This window comes from Cupressus sempervirens, chromosome 10 (assembly GCF_028749045.1).
Source record: "Cupressus sempervirens isolate cs-2001-9-10 chromosome 10, ASM2874904v1, whole genome shotgun sequence".
NCBI classification, from domain to species: domain Eukaryota; kingdom Viridiplantae; phylum Streptophyta; class Pinopsida; order Cupressales; family Cupressaceae; genus Cupressus; species Cupressus sempervirens.
Genome location: NC_143127.1, coordinates 734,847,598 through 734,864,991, shown reverse-complemented (window position 1 = coordinate 734,864,991; position 17,394 = coordinate 734,847,598). Strand labels below are relative to the sequence as shown.

At 37.3% G+C, this 17,394-nt stretch overlaps 1 long non-coding RNA gene across 1 annotated transcript in view; it reads right to left on the bottom strand.

The window, feature by feature from the left end:
* Positions 1–17,394, bottom strand: part of LOC149535952 (uncharacterized) — a 140,495-nt gene that overhangs the window by 39,219 nt on the left and 83,882 nt on the right. The window contains exons 3-4 of the long non-coding RNA XR_016357050.1: positions 7,933–8,049; positions 7,764–7,827 (exon numbers count right to left, since the gene is read on the bottom strand). This is a non-coding gene — a long non-coding RNA (uncharacterized LOC149535952). The remainder of the gene's footprint in view (positions 1–7,763; positions 7,828–7,932; positions 8,050–17,394) is intronic.

Genomic DNA, 17,394 nt, shown 5'->3' with positions numbered 1-17,394 from the left:
AGGGACATAGAGTAACTGAATAGATCCATCTTTTACCAACTGGCGGATGTAATGGCAATGAAGCTCTATGTGCTTAGTTCGTTCATGAAACATTGGGTTCTTGGCAAGTTTAAGGACTCCCTGATTCTCTGAAAACAAAGAAGTTGGACCTGCTTGAGGAATATGCATATCTGGAAGCATCTGACGAAGCCACACTGCTTCACAAGCTGCCTTGACAGCTACTCGATCTTCTGCTTCTGTAGAGGAGAGTGCCCATGCCTATTGCTTCTTATTGGTCTAGGTAACTGCTGTAGATCCAATACTGAACACATAGCCAGAGGTAGATTTCCTGTCATCAACTGAGCCGACCCAATCGGAATCGATGAATCCACTGAGCTGAGGAGTAGCCCTACTTGTGTAAAGAACACCATAATCTGAAGTACCATGTACATAGTGTAACACACATTTTGCTGCAATCCAATGATCAGTCTTGGGTTTCGTCATGAACCATGAGATGTAGCTGACTGCAAAACTGAGATCACGTCTAGTAGTAGTAAGGTAGATGAAACTACCTACTAGTTGCCTAAAGAGTGTTTCATCTACAGGAGGAGAATTAGATTGTGCGGACAATTTCAAACCAGTCTCCATAAGAGTGGAGGCAGGTTTGCAATCCTGCATTTGAAACCTGTCAAGCAAATTTCTAACATAATTCAACTGAGACAAAAAATATTGTTGTTAATCTGCCAAACCTCAATACCTAAATAATGAAGCAATCCGAGATCTGTCATATCAAAAGTTTTGCATAGATCTTGTTTGATTTCTGAAATCAAATGTTCTGAACTCCCAGTAATGATCAAATCATCCACATAGACAACAAGAAAAATAATATCATTACCAGAGTGTTTAATATACAGATTACTGTCTGACGGGCTACGCCGAAATCCCTGAGCAACCAAGTACGGATCAATCTTTATGTACCAAGCCTAAGGGGCCTATTTAAGACCATAGAGGGCCTTCTGGAGTCTACATACTTTTGGTTCTAAACCAGCAACCTTGGAACTTGGGGACTGCGTCATGTAGACTTCTTCCTGTAATTCACCATTGAGAAAAGCACTCTTCACATCCATCTGATGAACTTTCCAACCATATTGAGTTGCAATAGCAAGAAGCAGGCGAATAATGCTCATCTTGGTTGTCCGAGAAAAGGTCTCCTCATAGTCAATGCCTTCGTGTTGGGTGAATCCTTGACTAACAAGTCTGGCTTTGTACTTGTCCAAGGTACCATCTGCATGGTACTTGACCTTATAGACCCATTTACAGCTGATGGGTTTCTTCCCAAGAGGGAGATCTGAAAGAACCCAAGTGTGATTCTTTTGAAGACTCTGAAGCTCAGCTTCCATTGCCTATTTCCATTCTGGAATTCCTTTGGCCTCTGCATATGTCTGGGGTTTAGGGATACTGTGGATGTTGGCCATAAGAGCAACATTAACTGTGTTGTGTTGAATGCTCTTATTTTTGGAGGTTCTACCCTCAATGAGTTCATCAGGACGAAGATCACTAATCATTTGAGCCCACCATTTTGGCCAAAGAGTCAAGGAGCTAATATCAGATGCTATCAAAATAGCTAGATGAGGAGTAGGAGCAGGAGCTGTATTATTTGGAGGTGGCTGACGTGGTTTATCAGTAGCATCAGATGACTCGTATAAAATAGGACCCAAGTCAGGGATTGCTGAAGACTGAATCTCAAAATGCGGCAGGGAGGCAGAGAGCTGAAATGGTCCAAGTTCCTCATCAAATACAACATCACGACTGAAGATTAAACGATCAGTATTTACATCAATCAGTTTGTAGGCTTTTGGAATCCAACTTAGTGCGTTTGGCATCAGGAATCCATAAATATGCTAGAGAGCCAAAAACTTTCAAATGGTTGATCCTAGGTTTGCGACCAGACCAGGCTTCCTCGAGAGTCTTATGGTTAACTGCAAGGGTGGGTGACCGGTTAAGAAGGTAGACAGCTATGGATACTACTTCTGCCCAATATTTTTTGGGAACATTTCTATGTTCTAGCATAGCCCTAGCCATTTTTGTGATGGTACGGTTTCGACACTCTACAACACCATTTTGCTAAGGTGTGTGAGGTGTGGTGAACTGACGTCTAATGCCACGAGTAGTATAGATGGCAGAGAAAGCAGAAGAACAAAATTCCCCCCCATTATCGGTCCTAAGAGTACGGATGGGGGAACCGGCCTCTTTTTCTACTAGGGCTTTAAATTGCTGAAATACAGGAAAAGCATCTGATTTTTGCTTCAGAAAATATACCCACATTTTGCAACTAAAATCATCCACAAAGAGTAAGAAGTACCTATTCCCAATAACAGAAGGAGTATCCATAGGACCACATACATTAGCGTGGACCAGCTGGAGTATTTTAGATGCCCCCCATGATTCACCATCCTTAAATGGTGTCCTATGTTGCTTCCCTGCTTGGCAAGTTCCGCAAACGTGATGGTTCTGGGTCTTGATATCAGGTAGGCCATGGACTAAATTATCCCGAGCAAGTTGTGCTAGATATTGAATGTTCAGGTGACCGTATCGCTGATGCTAGCGGCTGCTAAGAGCAGATGATTTGGCGATGAAGGCAAGCTCAAGGAAATCACCCGAATCTACAAGCCTATAAATACCATGATCCTCAAGACCGACAACAAGTGTAGTGCGAGAAGCACGATCAATAATCGAACACTTATTTCCACTGAAAATGACATCCAACTGAGGCATGATTTCACATGATCTCCAGGTATGCTGGCCATAAAGGCATGGTAGTTAGATTCTTTCTGCTTTGAGTGTTGGGCAGCATTGGCTTTTTTTAATTGAGTCTGACTTCTGATGCTACTGATACAGATGCTCATAATATGTGAATATCTCAAATGGCACAAACTTCGAGGTGAGGAAATGGAAGACCCAGAAAAATCAGAGTACTTAGATGAGAGCTTGAAAAACCTAGAAATAATACGATGTCAAAATTCGGATTCGTAGGCTCAAAAATTGAGGCACGAAAAACAAGGCACCCACAAAAATTTGATGTAGACCCATTTGAGATCTCAAAAAACCCACCAAGAATATGTGATCAAAAAAATTTTCCAAGCCAAAAAGTTAGGGTTTTGGGCAAAACCCTAGCTGTCGGATTGGAGAGTCAAATTTGCAAAAAAAAGGCAATTTTCTTGAAAAAAAAATGTCTAATCTACTTCCCAGATCACGATGACAGACTAAGATGGTGTTGGAAAACAGTGAGGTCCTTCCAAATAAGGATAGACGTGGCTGGAGCAAGGGTTTTTTGTAAAACTCAGCGCCGTTTTTCATTTTTGGATTCAAATCACGCAACAAGGAAAAACAACCCGAATTGCAAGTGAGTCGCATAGACCCAAAACGCGAGCAGCAGAAAAAAATTCCAAAATGACCACAATTTGCTGAGGACAAATTCGAACAAGTCACGAGCAAGAACTTGCGATTTTAGAAGTTGTGATTTGCAGTGCAAACGCAGGTTGCAAAGGTAAATGTCACCTAGTCATGAGGGCAGGCTGCAAATCTCCTAAACCTGATACAAAAAAGCATGATTTATCACAAGGAAATCTGCAATTTCTTTAAAAAATGGCCACAATTTTTCAAATGTTTGATAAACTGATTTTGGATAATAAACCATAGGTGAGTTTGAGAGAAAATCGATTGAAAAAATTTTGAAAAAATTTAAACAAATAATTTCAAGAAGAAATTATAAATTTTTCTTCAAAAAAATTGAAGTATTAGCTCTGATACCATGTTACAAACGTAAATGGAAGAATACTTGACTGATTAATCGGAGATCAAATGATCTATATATACAAAGAGGAGAGTTGAATAGAATAGAAACATTCCATTCTAAACTACACCTAAATATTAGAAACATTCTAATATTTACAGAGATACAATAAGAAACAATACTAAGCATTAAAAAGAAACATAAAGATTATTCTAATAGTTCCCACCCGTTTTACTAGATTTGCAAAATTATTCCCTATGGTTACTTCTTCATTAGTTTCTTCCACCATAGTGTGTAGGTGTTCTTTGAATCCTATGAAGTCTCTTGATGATGCACTATCAATCACCCAAGTGTTAAATTTGTTTGATACATGATTTGATAGTACTGAGTAGAATACAAATTTCTCATAATCATAATCCTTATTCGTTTCCCAACCTTAGCAAAAGATGGTTGTTTCTTTGTCCTGTCAAAGCACTTGACAACATAGTGTCCATATTGATCACATCTAAAACATTCAACTTGAAAAACATTTTTGCTCTGTTCGGATGAATACTTTCCATGAAAAAATATTTTTCTTTTGAAATTCTTCTTCTTGCCTTTCTTATGAGAATTTGTGTTTACGACATCAATATACTCATCCATGGGCTTTTCTTTGTTTCCTTTTGACATCTATCTAGCTTCTTCTTGTAGGCACTCAGATCTTAATTGATCCATTTTTTGAAGTTTTGATCCTGCACTTATTCCTTGAACAAATGACTCCCACTAATTTGGTAAGCCAACTAAATCTACTAGAGATAACTCTTTGCTATCAATTCCAGACCACTCTATTGATAGTTGATCCCTCAACTTGGTTATTCTAATGAAGAATGCATTGACAAATTCCCCTTTGTTCGTGATTATGTGATTAACTCAAATGACTCCCAACCATGCCTAATACATTTAAATAGTCTAAATAGAACTTATTGTACCCATAAAAGACCCTAGACTCCTAAAACCTATCATTTACCCAAGCTTGCAAAAATGATTATTTTGCCCAAATTCACCCTACAAGGTGCTCCTCCACCATTTCTCAAGTGCCTTCAGAAAAATGAGATAATGAATACAGATTTGGCATTTTTAGTTTTGTCAAGGCTTCTTCTGGTAAATTGTTAAAATAGAAGAAAATGAGATTTTGAGTTGGATCCCACTGGGTAAATAACATCTAGTACTTAACATAGCCAATTCCACATGTGAGTGAATTTTCTAACATATAATCTCTTGTACCACAATATCATCCTTGTCCACCAAGGAACACTCATGGGGAAGGTACATATTAGAAGAATAATCAAAAGTATTCCCCAAAAATTCATCTCAAAAAGATAGCTGATTGAGAGGTGTAGAAAACATCTTGCACCAAAATGTCCTCATTGGGGGAAGAGACTTTACAAGGGATGTAAGGTGATATTAGAGAGGCCAAACCAACATCACATTGATCCATTTTATTTGTTTTACCAGGAATGGCCCAATATAGAAACAATCTGGAAAAGAATGATGTTTTATCTACAAATTGACATGTAGTAAAATTTTACAATATGAAAACCAAATGCAACCAAGACATTCAAAGATTAATCAAATACAATCCACTAAAAAATGAGCATGTGACTATAACATAACCAATTACTGCATAAACTAGCACTCAACTGGAGCATAGGATTCATAATTAAATGTAACTTTAACTAATGGAACACTCTGCAATGATAAATGATTTAGGAATAAATTTTCAAAATATTTTAGATGCAACTCCAGAAAGTACCTACACATATCAACAAGGAGGTTATCCTAAACTAGCCCTTAATCTAATTAGCTAAAATACATGTGGGTACGTTCTCGGCAATGTACTCCCCTGCACATACTATCTAGGCTTCCTATTGAACATGATAAAGAACAAAACTTAACATGAAACGGTACCAACAATGTCGAACATTTGGAATAGCAACCACGTGGTACAACCTCCTAAATCAATTAAAAAACTCAATGATCTTCTAAAATCGTGATTTCTAGAATTTTCCTTCAATGGTTTTTGTTTCAGATCTCCAAATTTGTCCTCAAACCCTTCAAACTCTTATTCATGGGACAGCTTTCAGAAAAAGAATCATAACTTTGTGCATACTTGATGAAATTAGATCAAACCAATTGCAAACTATATAAGACTCATTCCTCTTTCCAACTATGTGAATTCCATACCACAAATCTTTTGTCCAATCTGCTGCAACGTAAGACTAATGCCATTTTAAAGTAGACTCAAGGTACTCTAACACACAATCATCTACGCACCATTATCTGTACCTACCAATCTGTACAAGGCATGGAAATACAAGAAAGTGCTACAGAAATCACAAAATATCATGATGATATTTTTATTTTTTTCATTCCAATCCTCAACCACCAACTTACACAGTGATAATGAGACAAATATAGCCTTTACGAACCATATGGTTTCAATTACAACACATTTCAGTTCTCCTGACCTTTCATGTTTCAATATATTGCATATTTTGCAATTTTCACCAATTATGGATGACAACTTTTTACAAAAAACTGCAACTTTTTCATGATTAACCCTAATGACTCCCAACCATGCCTAATACATTTAAATGATCTAAATAGACCTTATTGAACCCATAAATTACACTAGCACCTAAAACCAATCATTAAACCTAGCTCACAAAAATGACAATTTTTCCCAAATTCACCATACAAAGTGCTCCTCCACCATTGCTCAAGTGTCTTTAGAACAATGAGGTGATGAATCGAGGTTATTATTTTTTATTTGTCTAGGCACCTTTTGATAAATTGTTGTTATAGTAGAACACGATATTTTGTTTTGGATCCCATTGGGGAAATTACATTTGGCCCTTAACATAGCAAATTCCATACATTCAGGGAATTGTCAAACATGTTAGTGTCTTGTGGCACATTATCATCCTCTTTCCCCAAGCTAAACTTATGGGGGGAGGTAAATATTAAAAGAGGAATCAAAAGTATTCCCCGATACTTCATCTCAAAGAGTAGATGATTGATAGGTGTTAAAAATATCTTCTCAGATCTAAATGTCCTTATTGGGGGTAGCCTCTAGTAGAGGTGCATCAAGTTTATTCATTTTAGTGGTACTAGGAAAGACCCAACCCAAAGACAAGTCAACAAAGATTGATGTTTTATCCCAAAATTGGTGGAATGTAGTAAAACTTTCCAATATGAAAAGATGTTAACCTGTTCATTTTTTTCATGTATGATTTCTTACTCAATAAAGTTAATGTGATTTCTAAACCATACATATTCAATTGATAAATTAGGGAAGAGCATGTGCGTAAACAAAGCAATTGATGTCATTTTCTGAACAATGCAAGTCAAGAAGTAGTGAATTCAGTAAGGAATGGATCTAAATCTGAAATATTACATGCAAAAATCAGACCTAAAACTAAAAGTCATAAATTATGCTAGTGTAAGAAGTGTTAGTTTCACCAAGATCGAAAAATGTAATATAAGAAATGGCAGAATAATATAAAGTAATCTTGTAAACAAGGACCAAACCCTCTTTCACTAAACATTAAAATACAAACCACAAATAAGAGGTGTGCTCAACTTTACTACCCCTTGAAAAGAGTTGAGCAACTACCCTTTCTCCTTTAGGGTTCTATATTTGTTGTAAATGACAACATATAAGTAAGCTTAGCAAACACAAGGACCAAACCCTCTTTCATTGAACACTAAAGTATGATCCACAAATAAGAGGTGTGTTTAACTTTACTCTCATTGGAAAAGAGTTGAGCAACTACCCTTTCTCCTTTAGGGTTCTACACTTGTTGTAAATGAGAACATACAAGTAATATAAGAAAACTCAACAAGGCCATATAGCATGCAATTGAGAACATATAAAAAAAAATATGCAAGCAAGATGGAGTCTAAAATCTATTAATAAACCCAGGTCCGAAACTAAGATACAAAGTTGTACCTCTCACTGCAAGCTGATCCTTGATTGGATGGATGCTATAAACTAGTGCCTTTATCCCAATAGTCTGCAAATTGACAACTGAAATCAGATCTTATATCAGGGGTATCTAGAAGCTTTCTCTAGAAATAAATGAGAAACATTAGGTGAAGTTTTGTGCTAAGCACTCAACTCCCTGAAACTATGGCACTAATCATCAATCTCTTAGTGTAATTTTCAAAATTATTGTATGTCTTCACTCTCCAAACCTCTAAGATCCACAACATTCACCAATCACTCGTATCCAGACCTACAAAACAGAGAGGAAATGGTATTTGTGTCATATAAGGGCTTGCCTTAGTCAAGCCTCATTTTATGAAAAAGTTACCCAAAAAAATACTAACATGGAAAGGAAATCTAAATCGTGAAGTAAATGCTTGCAATTACATAAAAATTAAAAAATCTAAGGTCTTAAAACAATGCTAGAATTGAAGTAGATGCTTGTATTGAAATGATTGTTATAAGCTAAATCAAGTAAAAATGCCCACACAAACAAACCGGTAGTGTTCTTGTTGTGTATATGATGTACACAAGTAATTCGTTTTTATACACCAAAGCAAAAAATATAGTTAGCATCATTTAAGCCTGAAAAACGAAAGTGATCAACAAAGCCATAGTGGTTCTGATAAGCTACAACAAGGCACTGACTTGGAAGTAAGCTATGCATCCATTTAAATACTATTAAAAAAGTACCCAAAGGGTCATTTAAAATTGAAAATATAAATCACAAATACATTAAGATAGGGCATTTTAAAATATTTAATCATATGAAAGTAAGCTAGAAATACGGCCAAGTACACTGACTGTACAACTCTAGGAACATTTAAAATAAATTCATGAATACAAATTATAATTAGATTTAAATGATAATCAAAATACTACATTACTTTTTCTTTGGCATGAAATAAAGAGCAATATAACAAAAAAAGATTCAATTCAAGCAAGGCTAATATGTACACTTTGAAACCTATATTTAACAACAAATTGATAGGGTAAAAAATTGGTTGAGCTTTGGGTGATTTCATTGACATGCAAATCCCTATGAACTATATTGTAGGAAACCACAAAACTAATAATGCATATTAGACAACTAAGGACAATTGTTCCCGACATGAAACCAACCTGTTGTGTATCTTAAGATCAAAGAATAGGGCCACGACTATAAGAAACATACTAGGTATCATTGCATCTTAAGTGCAAATATACTTAAGCGTCATTAAAATAAAATCTTCAAAAACAATTTGAAGCAAGCTTTGTCTAGCCCACCAAAATATTGTAAAATATGTTGCAACATTTCCAAACAAGCCCTTATTTGAGAGTATCGATACTCATTTCAATATTTCATACGAACTTGGGTCCATTGTTAGTATTTACTCTTCACCTAGCAATCTTACATATGTTATGGTGAAAGGAAATATTTCAAAAGCTATTCAAATAATTACTTGTTGAAGGTTTTACTGATGCCTTGTGTGGCCTCATCTGATTAAGTTGAGTCATAGTTTGAGTTGATAGGATTAAATGTGAAACTCTATTTCTAAAATGCAATGGGCAAAGAAAAAGTGAGAAATGTTCTTATCATTGTTTCCTCATTCAATAAATTCCAAAACACTTGCTTTTACAATGATGGAATGAGGCATACATAGCCTTTATGAACCATATGGATTCAGTTACAATGCACTTTAGCACTTATGACCTTCAATGTTTCACTATGTTGCATCTTTTACAATTTTGACATGTTTGCACATGTTAAACAAAATTGCAACTTTTGCAAGATTAACCCAAATGACTCCCAACATACCCAATACATTTACTTAGTCTAAATAGACCTTATTGTACCCATAAAAGACCCCACACTCACAACAATGACAATTTTGCCCAAATCTAGCCTACAAGGTGCTACTTCACCATTGCTCAAGTGCCTTCAAAACAATGAGGTGATGAATAGAGGTTTGGATTTTTTATTCTTGTCTAGGCTTCTTCTAGTAAATTGTTGATATAATAGAAAATGCGATTCCATGATTGATCCGATTGGATAAATAAACATCTAGCCCTTAACATAGCCAATTCCACATGTGAAGTGAATTTTCAAACATATCAATCTCTTATACTACAATATCATCCTATGACTCACTCAAAATTGCCCACAAAATACTCCATCTGGGAATAAAGACCCCTTAACTGCTTCTGACAAGTCAAATTTGACCTGTAGACTCCTATATTCTCACGAGTTGTTTGGAACCGCTCACGTGCTTAGTCAACACATAATATCTCCTAAATCCTTTAGACTCGACACTATGACACAGATCACATTTTCATGGTAGCCTAAATCGTGAGAATAAAAATTAACAAAGACCATTCACATTTGCATTTTGATAAATAATAATACTATATAAAATGATTTATAGGAATATCACTTTAGTAATATTATTTCACAATGCTTATAAATACAAATGACAAAAGGACTTAATGCAAGAAACTAAGCGATAGAAATGACACCTAGATCCTAAACATTTTCCTAACCCCCACAACATACTCGGGAAAATCAAATAAAATCCCATAAAATGTCTTTGGGCTCCAAATGAAAATAGACTTTGGCATATAGGAATATATCATGCGTTCTCAACCCTAAAAGGTTTCATTTTCACCTTTCCAACGTTTAAAATCTGGAAGGTTCAAAGACAAAGGCCCGCCGTTTCTAGGGTTTGATATTTTTCCTAGTTCTTGCATTCAACTTCTATGGCATTTCTTCTACATTCCTCTATGATTTCCCTGTTGCCAAGCAATGCCAAGGTGAGATTTTCTCCCAAAACCACAAATCAGATATGTTTTCTAGCATTTTTCTCTTAAGTTGTATGTTGATCCATTCGCATGAATCACAGGCCATTTGTTTCTACCTCTAGTGCTTATTGGAGGTTTATGTTTGCTTGCAATTTCTGTAGCATTTTCCAACAGATGCCCTACGTGAACAAGTAAAATAATGGAGGCCTTTTGTTAGTTCCATTTAGAGATTTGGGTATGTATTCTTTTTTGTCAGTGGTTCGCTTCTTATTAGCCACGAGTTCTGTATTTTTCTTTTGATGAAGTTGTGGTCAATTTTTTAGGGTTTTCATTTCTTCCAAATTGACCAGACTTTTTCCATTTGTTGTCTTTCATGACATGGGTGTTGTTTTCTGACAATGAAAGTTGAATATTCTCATTTTTTTCATTTGGGTATTTCAATTTGATGCTTTATTGTAGACGCATCTGAAACTCAAAAGAAGATAAGCACTGCTTTGATATTCTTCTGCGTCAATGTACAGAGATTTTTCTTCTAGAAGGCTACTCCTTTCAGCCTTCATTTCTGAAGTCCAACTCCAACTCCCACAACGATGATAGCTCTCACGGCGAAGTCTTCTTCCCACCATCTGTGTTGTGATTCCCTAACCACATCCACATGGCATCTGTGATTTGCTCCTATGTCTTCCATGCTTGCTTGTGTGCCCGTCGGGATCCATTCCCTATGCCTTCTGCGATCGTGTGTCCTCCGAGATCCATCGTTCTACTCGACTCTCTCTCTCTCCTTTGTTCGTGTTCTGTTTCCATCATTGTGACCAGCATTTGTCAATACAGCCTTTCACAGTTCGTTTACAACCTCTATCTCATCAAATAAAGCTTGCCTTAGAATATCAGATTGCCCCGGAATCGCCAACATATCCCACATCGACATAGTCACATTCATCCTTTTCATATTGTCTACTATACTAAATGGAACAGCAGGATGTGGTCTTTGATGTGTTCGAACTACAACATGGTCTACTTGCTTTGGAATGTTATCTTTGACTGTAGGGATAGGAATACTGGTTGTACCCTCTGTATTAGGTATTGACTCATTAGTAGCAGGTCCTTTACCTTTATTTGCCATTTGCTCCATTTCAAGAGCTCTTTTCTTTGCTCTAGTGTTGGCTGATACTAGTGAGTCATTATTTACTGTGCAAAATTCATCTCTCTTCCAGTTAATTAGTGCAGTCTCAAAAGCATGTATATCATGTTGTTGTTCAAGTACATTAGCAGTTGCAATTGTATTTTGTACCATCAAAGTTTGATTGATCATCCCATTCATGCAAGTAGTCTGATTATGTGCTTCATTACAGGGGTAGCACCACTCGATATCTGTAGCCAAGTTATTTTGCACAGTTACAATGTCTTTGACAAGATTAGTAGCATTAACAGGTGTTGGGTTATAAGGTCTGAAAGGTCTTTGATTGATATTCAGCCTATAACCTGCTGTATTGGCCTAATATGGTTGTCTATTTGCTTGAATCTGGCCTTGGTTTTGCTGCTGGTAAGGTTGATTCATAGACAGATTTTGCTGCTGATAAGGTTGCCTAGCTTTAAATTGTTGTCTTTCCAAATTTACCAACTCATTGTTGAAGGTCTGCATTAAGTTCTCAATCCTAAGCTGACTATTCTTAATTTCCTGCAGCTCTTGTGAAGGGCCTGCTATGGTTATTTCTGGGCTAGGAACAATGGGTAAGGCATTAAAAGGCAGGATTGCTAATGGCATATTTGGCTGAATATCCAAGAAAATAGGCATTGGAGGCCTACGGGCTATTTTGCCTACTTGAATATGTCTATTTTCAGCTCTAATAGCAATATCATATGCCTGAGGCAGCGAGACACCTCCCATTGATTGGATCATCACAAAAATGTCACTATTTAAACTCCTCAAAAAATATAGAAATGCATGGTCTACTGAAGGTCTTACCAAGACAGGTATTTTGGTCCAAATCCTTTGAAAACGATTGTTGAAGTCCATCATTTGCTCTTGGGGAGCACGTTTTATGGTTGTGAGTTGCTCCACAAGAGACAAGTGGTCTGACTTATCTTCGAAATGCCTTGTAAGCGTATCTCCTAAGGCATCCCACGAATCAATAGAACCAACAGCTAGACTTCTAAACCATTGTAGAGCTTTCCCCTTTGATGAAGCTGCGAGTAGCTTAACAGCAACATCTTCTTCTGTGACATGATGAACATTGCACAATGTTGCAACATCTCTGATATGCTCAAACACTGTGGTTTGAGTTTCTCCAATAAAATCAGGTAAACTCTTCAAAGCAGCCAAAGGCATGTCATGATGTTGTGCAAAATTCAAGGGGCTTCCTTGATTGAAAGGCACAAATGCGAATCTTCTGGCCATTTGAGGTGGAGGTGTTTGTTGTTGCTAAATAGGAGCTTTGTTTGGGCCTTTTTGCTTTGCCAAAACACTTGAACTTGCTGCTGTAGCACTTGTACCTGTTGTTGTTACAGTTGAAACAGCAGAAGTATCAAGTTCAATAAGATCAATCCTTAAAGACGGACTGGCTGAATGTCTTGTAATTTTTCCAATTGACTGATTTCTTCTCCTGTAAACACAAATATCAGGTGCTGAAAGTTGTGTCCTTTTAATTGGTTTAGTCCTAGAAAGAGTCCTTCCACATCTTTTTGGAGTTTCCAGCTATAAGTACTCAAAAGTGGTGGAACTTCTGGTCTGAACCTTTCTCATAAACTTTAGTAAAAACACTAATCTCTTGATAACAAAGTCGCTAGATACACAAAAAATACCCCTGAGCTATTGGACACTTTGTTGTTTGTGTATCAGATCAGCAAATTTTCAGAAAAAACTGACAAGGAGTCCCACCGAGCATGCCAAAAATGTTAACTCCAAAAATTGCACCCTATCTTTGCATCAAAATACTAGAGACTTCTGGAGAACATGGGACTAGGCAAAGGTGCGGATGACCTAAAAAAGGAGTGAACCCTCGGATTCTAGGCTGGTTCCTATTGGATTTGCAATGGCATATCACTTAACAACAGGTAACTGGAAAAGAAACTTGTGGGGAAAAAGGATAAGAGAGACTGATTTAAAAACAAATGCCTGAGTAAAATGGTGATACACCAAAAGATTGTGATCAAAACTGCATTTCCTTGAACAAAAGCTGAAAACTTTTAGCAATGGATATACTAATACAATTTCTGACACATTGATTTGCACATAAGTATTTCGAAAGAAGACCAAATACTTGAAGGTATTAAAAGGAACTTAGTCACATTTAACACATACAATAAACTGGTACAATTTTTGACCTGCATAGAACAATAACAGTCACGAAAAAGATGCATAATGGGACAAATCTTAAAGGTTTTAGGATAACACTTCTAAGAAATATAAACCATTAATCTACATGCAAAGACATGACATCAAAAATATATCTCCAATGCTCAATATATTCCTTCAAGGTTCTGAAAATACATCTCCAATCTGAAACAATACTGAAGACAGTGAATAATAACACAAGGTCCATGCTCAATACTGAATGCTTTTACAAGTACAGGTGATAGAATGAATCAAAAACCTCCCTCACTAGCCAACAAATGTCTCTAAAGATGAGGAATCAACTTGGGTCGAAATCATGGAAAAAAGGCTCTAAAAAAGGAGTCAATACCTATCAAAATGATGACTCACTGCCTCATAACCCCCACTGAGTCATAAAGAACCTATGACTCACTCCTAACCACCCATGAAATGCTCTAACAGGTCATAAAGACCCTTAAGATGCACAGTCAAAGTCCAAATTCGACCCCATACCTAACTCCCTCAATCTCTCCTCATGACTCAAACTGATTCACAGTACTAAGTCTTCACCTAAAAATTAGTCTCATATTCTTACACATGTTGAAAATTTGACCTTATCAACATATTGAAATGAACAAAGATAACTAATCAAGTCTTAAACCTTATATTATTTTCTTTTAGAAATAAAATTATCAAATAGCTTATAAGATGCTAATTAATAATTTTATTTTTACATTACAATCAAGCAAATTAAAAAAGGCTTTAGAATTAAATAAAGTGTTCAAAAAAAAACTTAGGTAAACTGCCTTACCTACACTATATTTGATGAGAGGAATATCAAATAAATATATTATTTGAAAGTGGTGATAAATATCAAGGAAACCACTTGGCCAAGAACAGGCAACATGGCAGATTTTACTCCAAGTATTTCATGAGAAATCCCTAAAAACAAAACAACATTATTTTCATCCTTCATTCGCATTTTATCATCATTTGTGCTTTCTCGAATTTTCAAAGGAGCTAGGATTTGCTGGAAGAAAACTTATGTCTGCTACCTGTTTACCGCATAAGTTAATTAAGAAACACACACAGACAAAGAATACGAACATGCACAGCAACCAGCAGAACTCTTTATTATTCGCATATACCAACAGTACATTATGCTTCGATGGTAAGATCTCTGATAAGATGAAGACAATGCTTCCCGAAGCGGTTATTAATACTTTCCGAAGAACTTTCCCGAAGGAGTCCATCGGCCACATACATGTCGTTACATAAAAACCTTTCCGAAGGGATCCGTCGGCTGATACACAATTTCCTTTCCGAAGGAACTCGTCGGCTGATACACAATTTCCTTTCTGAAGGGACTCGTCGGCTGATACACAATTTCTACAGAAGGAACCCATCGACTGATACACAATTTCCTTTTTGAAGGGACCCGTCGGCCGATACACAATTTCTACCAACGACATCATCCCCCCCAAAAAAGAAAAGTCGTCTCCTGACAACTATAGAACAAAACTTAAACAACTAATACAACAATATTGATCTGCCATATTACTTTCACATTCATCCCGTTGCATCTATAGCCTTTGCTAACACAATACTGACTCCTCAAGCTGACCTTGATAGCCACCTGTGCTGCTTCCTCTGCTTCCAACTCCTCGGAACCTTGAGCCAAGTGTCGCTGCACTGCCTCCAACTGGATGATCAGCTCCTCCTGAGCTCTCTACACATCCACCAAGACAGCCTCACGGCTAACACCTACTCTCAATGCCTCTGGTAGACAGACACTCCATGCCTGCAGCAACTCCAAGTCTTCACAACTGGTCAGAATCCCACGACTGATATCCACAACGACTGGGGGTCCAGGGGGCAACGCCCCCGGCAGGGTCGAGGGGCAGCGTCCCCGCGGGGTCCTGGGGCAGCGCCCCGGGTGCACTCCCTAATTAGCACTTCGCAACCCACACAGAAATGCACGAAACACACCAATTCTGTCATTTTCTACCGATTCTACACTCTTTCTGGCAATTGCTGATGCTTCCCCTTCCCTATGGCATCATCTAATATTCATTCTGAGCAACTTGATTCTGTCGTCTTTTTTTTTTTCTTTTTCTTTTTTTTAGAAAACCTCCTATCACCCTTCTGTGATGAAATCCATACGCAAAAACCCCACTCTTCAGAATTTGTAATCTTGCAATCCAAATCCGTGCACATGATATGCTTGAAAAATCCGTACAATCACCTCGCATTCCCAACTGCAATTTCCGTACGCTACTTTCCTTTAAAAATCCGTACAAAAAAAGGCTCTAAAATCCGTATGCTTAATATATTTGCTTGAAAATCAGTACAAAACACAAGCTTATAACAAGCCGTACGGTATCTTCCTCCAAAAATCCGTACAACAGCCTCTTAAGAACCGTACAATTAATTTATCTAGAAAGCCGTACACCATCCTTCAAACATTGAAAACCGTACGGCAGTCCTTTTTACTGTGAAATTTGTACGGTGTTTGTGGAAACCGTACAGTGCCCCTTTACTATGAAAATCCGTATGGTAGCAATGAAATCCGTATGGTGGCAATAAAATCCGTACTCTGGCAGTGAAATCCGTACGGTGGCAATGAAATCCGTACCTTAGCAATGAAATCCGTACGGTGACAATGAAATCCATACCTTAGCAATGAAAACCGTACGGTGGCAATGAAATCCGTACCTTGCAATGAAAATCGTACGGTGGCAATGAAATCCGTACTCCAGACATGAAATCCGTATGTTGGCTTTAAAAACCGTACTACAACATTAAATCCGTACATTCTTAAAAAATCGTACTACAACATTAAATCCGTACATTCTTTAAAAAACGTACTACAACATGAAATCCATACATTCTTAAAAAACCGTACTGCAATTTGAATTGTCTGAAAAACCGTACGCCCTCCTTCAAATATGAAAAAAACCGTACTTACTTCCTATTCCCTTCAGACGAAAACCCCGTACGGTGCTGTCTCCTGCAAATATGGAACCGTACGATACTTTCCAGAACCCGTACGGTGCTTCCCAGAAACCGTACAGTGCTTTCCAAAAACCGTACAGTGCTTTACTTCACTTTTTTTTTCTTTTTTCTTTTTTTTATAAATTTTTTAAACTATGTACAATACTTACCTATGTACAGTACTTACAATCTTCTCTCAGTTGTTCGTCCATGGAGGTGTGTTACTTCTTTCATGGCAGACATTCAACTTCGACCTATTCACCATGTCGGCAACTTCCTTTCCGTCTAGCATCCATTGTTTTACTGCTCCATTGTCACCCACTTCCCGAATTTGATATGGTCCGACCCACTTAACTCTGAACTTGCCTGGGTTGATCTCATTCCGTCCATCATACCTCAACGTCAACTGTCCTGGTTGAAACCTGCTACGCCTGTTCTGTGTCATCTCCATATCGCCTAGTTTGTTCCCGAAGCTCCGTACCATGGACTCCATTAGCTGCCCCTTCTGTC